This window comes from Oncorhynchus clarkii, chromosome 18 (assembly GCF_045791955.1).
Source record: "Oncorhynchus clarkii lewisi isolate Uvic-CL-2024 chromosome 18, UVic_Ocla_1.0, whole genome shotgun sequence".
NCBI lineage: Eukaryota > Metazoa > Chordata > Actinopteri > Salmoniformes > Salmonidae > Oncorhynchus > Oncorhynchus clarkii.
Window position 1 is genome coordinate 36,804,323 of NC_092164.1, and position 13,382 is coordinate 36,817,704.

Consider the following 13,382-nt stretch of genomic DNA (forward strand, 5'->3'; position numbering starts at 1 on the left):
GTACTGCTCTAACTTCCTCTGTCACCTGACGTGATGTGACAGTATAGGGGTTCTGGCATCACACTTCTGAAAAATGGAATCACAGTGCAGTACTCGTTCTTCCCTCCGTATGTGAACGTGTGGCAATGTGTTTTTAGCCTGTGCAGTATCTGGTATTTTTCCTTCATTTCTGACTGAAGCTGGTCTCTGTATGAAACAAACTGTATATGGACTGCTGTGTCACTGGCTTAACAAATAGTGTGTGATGGTGTATACCCACAACTTTGGTTCAATCAACACAACTCCTTTTGCTGAGACTTCTTTCAAGCTGTAATGACAAGTGCATTGGGGGGGGGCGTGTTACTGGCAATTGTATTTTTGACATTGAATTATCTGGTTCCTTGGCCCTGTAGAAGAGACTTTTGGTTGTTGGTCGGGATCTTTATTGTTGATCTTGACCTCCTGTTTAATCAAGTAATAGAGGAAGCATTTTGTGAAGCCTGTCCAATGTTTGCCTAATATTAGAACATCATTTATTTTGCCTTTATTGCAAACCTTCGTAAATCATGTAGACCAAGGCCAAAATGTAGCCGCTAAGGTGTATCGTAGTACTCGAGCACAGGACTCTGACTCAAGTCGGACTAGTTATTTTCAATACAGAAACGATAGCTCGACTCAAGCAATATTCAGCACTAGACTTTTTGTGTGTGTCTAGGGATGTGAGAATCAACCTGGTGACCATGTTCATTTCGACTTGACGTGTGCTCTAAGTGGACTGGCAAGTGATATTTGCCCAGTCGATTCAATGTTACGGCAAAGAAACTCCTTAAAGACCCCTAACGAGTAATTGTCAATGTATTTTATCAGCGGTTCAGATTTGCAATGTTCCGAATACCCATACTAGCGTACTATGTGCTTAAACTGCATACTATTTAGCACGTACCTTTTAGTAATAAGTGCCACAGTCGCAACGCAATAGTGGCTCGTGACTGGCTGAGTAGGTGGGACGGGGCCGAGTGCGGGTGGGTTTTTCCAGCCTGATAATAGCACATTTTTGATACATTTCTCTAATCTCTGAATAGGAATGGCATAATATGCCTACTCGGGATGGTTATAAGCAGACTACCACATTTGACCTATACTATAAGCCTATACCATAAGCCATAACATATTTTATAGTGAAACCAAAGGGCTGTGAGATCTCTATGTGTGTGTCAATTTAAATGATTTTACTGAGTTACATTTCATATAAGGAAATAAATTAATTAGGCAATAATCTATGGATTTCACATGACTGGGCAGGGGTGCAGCCATGGGTGGGGGGGGGGGCATATGTGATCGGCAACCTCCAATTTCCAGATTTGCTTGGTTGTGTGGTTCATCATTATGGGTTCTTACACTTTCTCAGTTGCTCCCCTAGGTCATTTAGGAAGGTTTTAGTTTGACTTATGACTTGTTACACCCAGCTTTAATTTATGTACTCTGAGATTGTAATGGAAATGGCAAACATGAGCTTGTTGATTTTTATTTTATACTTGACAACTGAGTAGGCTGGGAACAGCCTCTACGTTTGTAGAATGTGACTTTGGTGTATTGCTAAGATCAACTAGAACGTGTCATTTTCAAGTGTTAATCCACTGGGCTATTCTTGGGCGGGCGGACCGTTGTGGGACTGGGTTTGGGTCTATCTGGGTCATTCACAGCCTAGCTATTCATAAAGAGCACTTGGTCACTTCACTTGATACTATAGTGTGGCAACTACCATACACAAGAAGGCACTGTTTCTCTTTCTCCTGTACCTTGGAAAGACCTGTGACTCTGTCCAAAAATGTTCCCCCCCTTTTGTATTTTAGGGCTGACCCCATTTAGTTGATTGTTTGGTCGATAGACCGTGTATGTTGACCAAGATTTCCTTGGTTGAGCAGCAGCAAAAAAAATAAGTCAATGGTGTACAAGACACCTGTCTGGTTCGTGCCTGTCTAAGTGGACGAATCCATTGTGGAGGCCCTGTGGGGATGGCTCAGTCCATCACTCTCAGACATGTTCTACTGATTGTGTACTGTTAAGGACAATGGTGCAACACTAAAATAATATTTTTTTAACATGCGCTTTCTCCCTTGTTTGCAAGCGGTCGCTGTCAGCGGTTTTGAAATATCAGTCCTCTGTTCATTTTATTTTATTTATTTAACCAGGTAGGCCAGTTGAGAACAAGTTCTCATTTGCAACTGCAACCTGGCCAAGATAAAGCAAAGTGGTGCGACACACAAACAACAGTTACACATGAAATAAACAAACGTACAGTCAATAACACATCAGAAAAGTCTATATACAGTGTGTGCAAATGTTGAATTGCCACCTTTTCCCAGACCATGTTATGTGCATAATAGAAATGTTAAACGCATTGGTGTTAAGAGAAATGCAGCGGAGGCAGCCGCGGAGTTAGGTGACAAGAAAACAGCCCTTGCCATATTTGTCTAGGAAAAGTGAGGAAATCCCAACTTAATTAGGTCTTTAATCAATAGCCTAAATGTGCCATATATAAATTCTCTAAGCGGCCTCAAACGGTAGTGTACGTGCGTGACAGATCATGCTTCTGTTGCCTGTTTTATTAATAGCCTACTTATTCCCATGCAACCACGTGGAATAAACAATTTCACAAATTCGGCTGTTTTTAGTCTATGCTATATGCTGTAATAAAGGCGTTACACTTTTTGTTAGAACAGCCTCTGGTATTTATTTATTTAGTGTGTACACTGTTCCAAATGATCAGAAAGGATGTATAATAACCCTCGATCTTGATATTATTATGATCATTATAATAAGTGATGTCATTATCATTAGGCTTAGCATAACAGCCTTGTATAACCAACATTGAGCTGTAAGGCCTAAGAGCGCATCCGGTTTAGTCTTAATACTGTAATTTACTTGGGCCTGTATTTCAATATATATATATATATATATATATCATTGTACGCCATTGTAGCGATAATTAATTTGTTCGTCATCACACAGCGTACGAGTCATTCGGATTTTAAATGCAATGAAGCATTCAAAAAATATATATATATATATAATAATAAAGCAACCGTTGAATAATTAGCCTAAACAGTAAATAAACTGCTCTATTTCTGCAATTGCATTCACAAATGCATGCGACTGTTTTTAGTCTTGCTGTAAAAGGCTTTACAAAAAATACTTTCTGGTATGCATATTTGGTTAGTGTTTACGTTTTTCCAAACGGTCAGAAATGTTTGGAATCTAACCGCACCAGTTTGGCACACCATAATATGCATATATATATATATTTTCCTTTTCTCCAAGATTTTCCACAACTATTCAGTTATTCCACACATCTGACTTCCCCTTTTACCTGAGCAACCAGTAAACATTCATGTTCTGACTTAATTTGTCACATGCTCTGCATCCATTTTGCTGTCACATGTTACGGAGTTAGTAGTTTCTAACCAATTTATTGATGTGGTTATGATATTGTATAGGTCATGCCCCATTGGTCAAGTGCATAGGCCTACATGTGTCACGTAAAGAGAGCAAGGGTTTAGGGATTGTTTTAACCTAAACATTTGGGTAACTGAACTTTACATTCAGAAATAGCTCTTATGTTGCTGCTTCAGCAACACGGATGATAAACTGTTCTGTGGTGGTCGCTGCAGCAGGGAGGAGGACACAACGGGTACAAGTCAAACGCTGTCTTATATTTATTTTTTTGGTAGCAGCAGGTCTGAGCCCTGCCCGGCACAAATCAATTGTGGTCGGAGTCCCTCTAGTCATTTGTCGTAATTATTTCATCCAACAGTGTGCTTAAAGCATCAGACAAGCTCAGTGCATATAGTTGATTTGATTAAAACACGCAAAGTCTATATATGGGAAAATACACATATTTTTTCCATTTTGACCTATTGATTAGTCGAAAGAACAGACTACTCTCGGTCGACCTATATATATTTTTTTTGTCGGGGACAGCCCTAGTGCATTTCATGCTTCGAGGTATCATCAATCCTCCTGTCTTATATCAGTGACATTCTCAAGCCAGTGACCAGCCAGCCAATTGTAAAGGGTTCAGTTCACAAGGACTGTGCCAACCTCCTTGGTGTAGCAGTTTGTATGTAAACGGTGTCTCATGCAGCAAACTTAGTGTTGGTTATCTTGGACTGTAAGCGTCTTGTGTAGAGAACTACCATGAGCAGTGAAATCAGCCCTAGGGCTGTCTAGTGTGTCTGTCTGCACTGTGATCCATTTCCCCTCGGGAGTCTCCTCTTTGAGTGGCCAGTCTGCTTCTCCGTATCCCCTTCAGAGTGTGATGCCAGAACTACCCTCCATGGCCTCAGGGCCTCTACTGGAAAGGGCAATGCCTTTTTCCAAACTCGTTCTGCAAGACCGACGTCGCAAATGCCCATCATGATGTTTAAGGTGAAAGCGTCTTCATTAGGTGCAACTCCTGACGTTTTGGGGGGTTTGCTATAACAATACTTTTCCAGTGTCAACCAAGTCAAGCTTACCTTGCTTTGTAACTGTTTTCAGTCCTCATGTTTTTGCATGATTGGTGTTATGGCTCTTATGCATTTGCCTGTTCCCTCTGGAGTTACAAAAAATTTTGCTATAAAGTGACGTAGCCTACATACCTAACTACAATGGGGAGAAAAAGTATTTGATACACTGCCGATTCTGCAGGTTTTGTTACTTACAAAGCATGTAGAGTTCTATCATTTTTATCATACGTACACTTCAACTGTGAGAGACAGAATCTAAAACAAAATTCCAGAAAATCACATTGTATGATTTTTGAGTAAGTAATTTGCATTTTATTGCATGACAAGTATTTGATACATCAGAAAAGCAGAACTTAATATTTGATACAGAAACCTTTGTTTTCAATTACAGAGATCATACGTTTCCTGGAGTTCTTGACCAGGTTTTTTAGCCCACTCCTCCATACAGACCTTCTCCAGATCCTTCAGGTTTCAGGGCTGTCGCTGGGCAATACGGACTGTCAGCTCCCTCCAAAGATGTTCTATTGGGTTCAGGTCTGGAGACTGGCTAGGTCACTCCAGGACCTTGAGATGCTTCTTACTCCAGGACCTTGAGCCACTCCTTAGTTGCCCTGGCTGTGTGTTTCGGGTCGTTGTCATGCTGGAAGACCCAGACACGACCCATCTTCAATGCGCTTACTGAGGGAAGGAGGTTGTTGGCCAAGTTCTCACGATACATGGCCCCATCCATCCTCCCCTCAATACGGTGCAGTTTTCCTGTCCCCTTTGTAGAAAAGCATCCCCAAAGAATGATGTTTCCACCTCCATGCTTCACGGTTGGGATGGTGTTCTTGGGGTTGTACTCATCCTTCTTCCTCCAAACACGGCAAGTGGAGTTTAGACCCAAAAGCTCTATTTTTGTCTCATCAGACCACATGACCTTCTCAAATTCTTCCTCTGGATCATCCAGATGGTCATTGGCAAATTTCAGACGGGCCTGGACATGCGCTGGCTTGAGCAGGGGGACCTTGCGTGCGCTGCAGTATTTTAATCCATGACGGCGTAGTGTGTTACTAATGGTTTTCTTTGAGACTGTGGTCCCAGCTCTCTTCAGGTCATTAACCAGGTCCTGCCGTGTAGTTCTGGGCTGATCCCTCGCCTTCCTCATGATCATTGATGCCCCACGAGGTGAGATCTTGCATGGAGCCCCAGACCGAGGGTGATTGACTGTCATCTTGAACATCATCCATTTTCTAATAATTGCGCCAACAGTTGTTGCCTTCTCACCAAGCTGCTTGCCTATTGTCCTGTAGCCCATCCCAGCCTTGTGCAGGTCTACAATTTTATCCCTGATGTCCTTACACAGCTCTCTGGTCTTGGCCATTGTGGAGAGGTTGGAGTCTGTTTGATTGAGTGTGTGGACAGGTGTCTTTTATACAGGTAGCGAGTTCAAACAGGTGCAGTTAATACAGGTTATGAGTGGAAAACAGGAGGGCTTCTTAAAGAAAAACTAACAGGTCTCTGAGATCTGGAATTCTTACTGGTTGGTAGGTGATCAAATACTTATGTCATGCAATAAAATGCAAATTAATTGCTTAAAAATCATACAATGTGATTATCTGGATTGTTGTTTTAGATTCAATCTCTCACAGTTGAAGTGTACCTATGGTAAAAATTACAGACCTACATGCTTTGTAAGTAGGAAGCACTGCCGATATTGCAGGTTATCAAATACTTGTTCTCCCCGCTGTATGTCAAGATTTAATGTCTGACATTAATTGGCACAAGTTATTTTAACATTTTAACCAATCTGTCATTTACATCTAGTGCATGCATGTACTGTAGTTTTTGTAATTTAAATTCCAAAAAGCTTAATCCACTTTCAAGTCCTCTACATCCCTGTAGTTTAGCACTCATATCTACAGTTATTTGTGTACTAGTGTCTTAGGATAAATTTCCGAAATTCATAGCTTTGAGCTCATTGTTTTTCTCTTACTGCAGGGGCCTCGAGTGATTGTAGGAGGCTGAGGAGCTGCTCCTGATTTAACATATGGTAAGCTACCTGCAGAGGGGCTAAATGGAAGCCTTTTAGTCATTACACCAAAGGGCACTAGTCTGAATTGATGTCATGTTGCTAAGACATTGTTTACCTTTTTGAAGCCTTAAGTCTCTTAAGTGCTCATATTAAACAAATGGAAATGTTTTTGGGGGGAGCATGCACTCCTGGACCCCCCCCCCTGATTTTTGACAATGTTGCTTCATTCTTAGTGGAAGTTGTTGACTTAAGTTTTTCTTTTGTTGTTGCAGGTTAACTGAAGAGACTGATGTCTGTTCAAACCTGTGCAGGGGCGCCTCTGGTCCATCCTAAAACAAGGATATGGTCTATCCTAAAGCAAGGAAATGGATCTGCAGGTTGGTTGAACTATTCTCAAACACATTAGTTTAAATAGTGTGGTTGCTTGTTCTTGAATGGCGCAGTGGTCAAAAGCACTGCACTGCAGTGCTGAGGCACCACTCTACAGCCTGAGGTTTGATCTCATGCTGTGTCATAACCGGCTGTGACCGGGAGCCCCATAGGACTGCGCACAATTGGCCCAACGCCGTCTGTGGTAGGGGAGGGTTTGGATGGTGGGGTTCTCCTTGACTCGTCGTGCTCTAGTGACAAGCTGACTCTGGTTTTCAGTCCAACAGTTTTTCCTCCCACACATTGAGGCTGACATCTGGGTTAAGCGTGCAGTGTGTTAAGTAGGGGGCCGGGCGGGTCATGTCTCGGAGGACGCATGACTCGACCGTTGCCTCTTCCGAGCCCATTGAGAAGTTGCAGAGATGAGCCAAGGGAGGTAATTCGGGGAGAAAACTGGGTTAAACATTTTCTATTTTATTTTTGCTTGTGGCCATGGACGGGCCTGGTTAGTGCTGGGACGGGAGACAGCCTTGGAAAACTAGGTGGTTGCGCTGTTATTGCTTGATTTCATGTTTGTCGATCATTTCCAATGGATGACGTTATTTGTAGCGACTCAATAAATGTTACATATTTTTTTCTCCCATAAGAACCAGGCGGACGTGAAGTGTGATGCTGCCCCAGCATCCAACCAGCAGAAAAGCTAGAAGTTCAACAGGAGACTCTTAAAAAAAATAATATGTATTTTTCTACACAAAATTGCAATAAAAGGTTCAACTTGGAGATTTGTCCATTTTTTGTTTTGATTAAACCTGTAATTGTCCTAGTGCATCTCTAGAGATCTGACAACTATCCACAGGGATGTTATGGCTATCTAATAGCACTGGTAACACTTCATTTTATGGCACGGTTTCCACTGGAGTTTACCACACAAATTCAATATTCTTACAATTCAACACAATTGGTACTAAATTGTGCCTAGTGGTGCTTGTTAAATTACCATAATTCAGGTGCCATTAAGTGTCAATGTAAAATAAAGTACTTCCTCTGGTATTCCCCTTGCCTCATTCAACAGTTGAATAGAACTGATTGAACTTAAATGTGCAGGTTTAACATGGAAATCCTCCTACCATTATCAACAAGTATGAAAGTTAACATGTTTATTGATCTGCCATGAATATATTTTGGTATACCTATTTAGCTTGTTCTGTGTGTCTCAAAGCTTTTCAACTCGCTGAGACACTCCTATTCTGACCTGTCTCGGAAGCCTCTTGTCCGGTTACAGTTAAGGGCAAGGTACAATGTTTCCCTGTGCTGGATCACGCTTGTATCCTGTGGGTTGGCTGTCACTGCTGGAGATGGTCCAGCGAAAGGGGCACCGTGCTGGAAGCTGAAACCGAGGAAACAGAAGGCATGGAGAATGTGTGCCTGAAATTTCCCCAAAGCCCATGCGCTAGAAATGATTTGAACGTTATCATTAATAGTAGACATTTCAAGATGATCGAAGAAATGTTCTCGGTATATCTCACGAAGACCTGTTGCTTTCATAAAGATCAACTGTACACTAAGAGCAGGAAATACTAATCATTCTTACATGGGGCGTTTAGAAAGTATTCAGAACCCTTTTTCCACATTTTAGAAAACGGCTAATGTATTTAAATTATGTAAATAAGGTATTACTGTTTATTTTTAATACATTTGCTAAAATGTCTGAACCTGTTCACTTTGTCATGAGGTTTTGTGTGTCAATTGAGGATTGCTTTTTTTACTTAATACATTTTAGAATAAGGCTTTAACGTAACAATGTGGAAAAAGAGGTGTCTGATTACTTCCTGAATGCGCTGCATGACCATTAATTTAAAGAACCTAAAAGCAGTGGTTTAGGACTCTGCTTCATGTTGAATCTGAATAAGACTTAATTAGTCAATGCTCCGACTTGAATGCTTCCAAGTTTCTCAAATCTGAACAAAAACATTTATTGGAAAAATAATAGGTATTTTTATCACGCTGCCCTACAATTTGTGACTACTTTCAAGTTTGAATAGAGATGAAGTATGGCGCACACATACTTTTTTTGTTGCTTAATATGCACAAAGTTATGAGTGGATCATCGGATCCTTCTGCAGCCCAGTACCCAGTTTCACAATAGACTATTTAATGTTATGAATATTAACAAAAGCAGCTTTGGAATGGTGTTAGGGTGAAGGATTGATGAGTCTATTACAAACCCTGATTGCTAAATCGGCAACAGCAATAATGGGATATATTGAAGCTACATTACATTTCGTCCAATGCCCCTGCCTGTTCCCTGCTATCTGTGTAAGTTGACCTCTGGAAGAGGGAAATGGGGAGAGGGTATAAAGTAGGTGGTGTCCACCTGGGCTGCCTCATCGATACATCTTTAATGGGCATGAATTATTGATCAGCCTCACCTGGCTGCATGCACCCCCAGGTGCGCCAGTGCGTACACAGACGGGCTTGTACAGTCTGCTGTTTCTGGGGGAGACATGAGCACCGCCGCCGGTCCTGGCCTCAGCCTGGACAGCGGTAGGCTGTGGCACTGGAGAGCCATGCAAAGGAGCAGAGCTCTTGTCCGAACCTACCTCAAGTCCAACTCTGTGCTCGCACTGCCTCAGCCCAATGGAACACGACAAAGGGACAGTGTCCGACTGCCTTCCCTAGCTGCCTTTAAAGCCTCGCACAGGCAGACAACCACGACTCCACTCAGGTAAGCTGATACTCATACTAGGACCAGCCTGGGGCCCATGCAACCAGCAGCTTGGCTGCTGAATGCATTATTGTTATTGGAGGACTTAATTGCGTAAGTGTTTGCAAACCAGATATAATGGAGGACCTCTATAAATGAGTTTTGTGCTGTATTCTTATTGGTGCAATTTTCAAAAGATACATTGTGTAAGAATCCTTTGTAATAAACTGTTGCCTATGTATCTGAAATATATCCTGATATTGATTCATAATCTAGTTTCATCATACAGTGAATTGATTAGATAATGAGGAAAGGAAAGATTATTTCCTGATTTGTCTGAAAATGTTATTTAATTGCCCCGATTTAACTTCTGTAGGCAAATTGTATAGTTCCCAACAATTAGTTATCAAATTAGGCAATATATACACAACATGTTTTGATAACAGAAGTCTTCCTCTATAAATCTCAGGTGTACGAGGATATATTTCTGTTTGGGACGCTGTGTAACTACAATGTAGTGCAAGAACAATGCTGAGTTTGTGTCTTGGGGGATTGGAGGAGAAACCTGAGTGAGGCACTAAAACCCCTCACGACTGGGAACACTCCCCCTGATACCACACCGCTGCAGTCAGTTAGAATGCAGATTTTGAATAACCAAAAAAAATATTAAATACACTCCCTGTCAAAGGAAGCTGTTGACCAGTAATTGTTGACATTCATACTGTACATCTGTTATTTTCATTGAGGAAGTACAGTATCGAGTCTCATTGAAAGAGACCGTGTAGGACTAAAATGCTTGCTTGAACGCAATTGTTTTGTTTCTGTTTAGGCCCTTGATACGCAAATGATTACAGGATGTTTAAAGTGTGTCAATATTTCATATAATTTCACACCTTCACAGTGTCTATCTTTGCCCCTATCCCACCTCCACCTGTCTGATTCCTCTCCACACAGCATTAGCGAGCCCTCCCTCTTCACCCCGGGAGAACGAGCCGTGTTCGAGGGTTTTTCCCCTAACCGCCGCCCTCTGCGGAAACGACCTCTGCCTCTCTGCAAGTCCCGTGACACAATAGTAGGAAAGAACCTGAACCAGAGCAACAGACCAGTGTACAGCCACTTCTCCTACCCCATCAGACCCAACCCAAAGCTGGGGAAGCCCAGATCACAAAGTCTGACCCTGGCCAAGGAGCAAGGCGAGCTCCGTCCTCCGGTGATGCAGCACTGCCAGTCGTCACACTGGGAGGGTCTAACAGTGAGAGGAAAGCCCTGCCTGAGCCTCCCCAGCCAATCTTTGCCTCCCGCCGCTTCTATGCCAGCACGCACACAGCTTCACATATTCTTGCCCACGGAAGGAGTTGGAGGGAGGGAGGAGGGGGACAGTGAATCTGTGGATGAAGGGTTTATGGACGAGCTGGATAGTAAGATCACTTCCCTAAAACTCCAGCAGGGGAAGGCCAAGATTCACACACACCCTGATAAGGTCCCTGGAAAAATGAAGTGACTTTCCACAACCCACTGAGCAAGTTGACTGGGTTTCACGTTTTAGGAACAACAGGTCTTAAATGATGACTGCTCAGTTATCTGTAGGTTTAAAAGGCTCCAAATTATTGTGATGGGAACACTAGTCCTTTTTTTGTGAAATGTGTCGGCTCAGAATAGAGGGATTCGAAAAATTCATGAAGCCCTCCACTGGTATTTTGTCACAGAAGAATAAATAAATCCAACAACTTCTACGTTTTTTTATGTGCAGTACCTGTAAATACTTGTTAGTTATGCATATTCCTTCAATGAATCTATTGTACAAGAATATTAAAAGGTACAATATGTAAGGTTTCCTGTTGTTCAATAGCAGTTTCAATAAATGATTTTTGCAGTTGTTCTTGGGGAATATTACAGTGCCTATAGAAAGTCTGCACTCCATTGAACTTGCTTTTACATTTTGCTGCATTAAAATTAAATCTAAAAGGGGATTTAATTCAATGTTTTTACCACAGAGCAAAACAACATACTCCACATTTTCAAAGTGAAAGCAATTCGTAAAAAAAAACTGTAAAGATCAAAATAAATATTAATGGAAGAGGAAATATGTTAGAGGAAAACCTGCCTCAGTATTCTGAAAACCTAACCCTGCGATATAGTTTTATTTTTCAGCGAGACAATTGCAAAATTTCAATGCCAAACACACACCAGAATGGTTTTCCTAGAGGTGTTGAGTGGTCTAGTCTCAGTCCTTACTTAAATTTGCTTGATAATCAGAGACAAGGTTTGAATATTGTTGTCCATCAATGATTTCCAACTAAATTTAATGAACTTGAGCAATTTTGACAAAAACGTTCAAAATGTAAACAGGTTTTTGGAAATGTATTTACAGGAAATGTATAGAGGGAAATAGTCCTATAATTCCTGTAATAACTACAACCTAAAACTTCTTACCTGGGAATATTTAAGACTCAATGTTAAAAGGAACCACCAGCTTTCATATGTTCTCATGTTCTGAGCAAGGAACTTAAACGTTAGCTTTCTTACATAGCACATATTGCACTTTTACTTTCTTCTCCAACACTTTGTTTTTGCATTATTTAAACCAAATTGAACACGTTTCATTATTTATTTGAGGCTAAATTGATTTTATTGATGTATTATATTAAGTTAAAATAAGTGTTCATTCAGTAATGTTGTAATTGTCATTATTACAAATAAATATTTAAAAAAATTGGCCGATTAATCGGTATCGGCTTTTTGGTCCTCCAATAATCGGTATCGGCGTTGAAAAATCATAATCGGTCGACCTCTAGCCTAGATCATGGAAAAGAAAGACAGACCGACCTCTCCACACTGAAAAGAGGGTCAAATTATGTAGCAGAGCATGGGAAGTCAATCAGATCGGTTGTATGGCATATGTCGCTGTGCATATTCTGTAAAGCGAGAAAGAAGCTACTGGAGAAGTGGTTGAGAGAGCTTCCTCATGTTGGCTAACGTCGTGGAAACAGGGTTTTCATTAATGAGCAGGAGCAGAAGTTGTTAGAATATCTCTTGAGGGTAGCTGATTTATATTATGGATTGTCTCCCCGTGAGGTAAGCACTTGATAGGAATTAGTGAGTAGTAAGTCATTGCTAAGTTAGCAGTTAATGTTGGTGGCAATTAAGGTCAAGGGAGGGGGTACTCATGTAAATTATTAATGTAAAGTATTAATTGGGGGAAGTATTTAACATTTTATTATATTGTTACAGGTCAGAAAATATGCATACCAACTCGCTGTACAATCTGGTTGCAAGCATTCTCAGTCATGGGATGAGACCTCTATGGTTGGAGCAGACTGGTTCTTGTCTTAACTAAAGCGGCACCCTACTCTCTCCATTAGGAGTGCTGAAGCAACTAGTCTGTCACGGGCCAGAACAAAACAAATGTGGTACAGTTTGTCCGCAAACTTAGAGGTGATAAATAAATACAGCTTTGATGACAATGACATATCGAATGATGACGAGACAGGAAGAACCACAGTACAAACACCTGACATGCTGACCAGACAGCATGGGTGCGACTGGAGTGTGGATCTCAGTTCATCTTTCAATCACCCACATGGATATATGCTCCTAAAAACCAATGAGGAGATGGGACATGGGTATATGTTCCTAAAAACCAATGAGGAGATTTCAGAGGCAGGACTTGCAGCAGTTGAGCGTCACAAATAGAACCAATCTATTTTAGCACCCGGCTACGCAGACGCTTGTGAGCAGTGTGGTTAGCATGTGAGTGGTTGCCAAACAAGGGATGTTGCAGGCTAGATGTTGATCTGATCAAGTTTAT

The 13,382-nt window shown here is 41.4% G+C and overlaps 1 protein-coding gene across 1 annotated transcript in view; it reads left to right on the forward strand.

Moving 5' to 3' along the window:
- The window catches only part of LOC139373420 (splicing factor, proline- and glutamine-rich-like), a 28,162-nt gene extending 20,514 nt beyond the window's left edge, over positions 1–7,648 (forward strand). The window contains exons 10-12 of the transcript XR_011627569.1: positions 6,468–6,519; positions 6,774–6,878; positions 7,518–7,648. The gene's annotated coding sequence lies outside the window, so the exon portion shown is untranslated. The remainder of the gene's footprint in view (positions 1–6,467; positions 6,520–6,773; positions 6,879–7,517) is intronic.
- Positions 7,649–13,382: the final 5,734 nt, after the last annotated feature.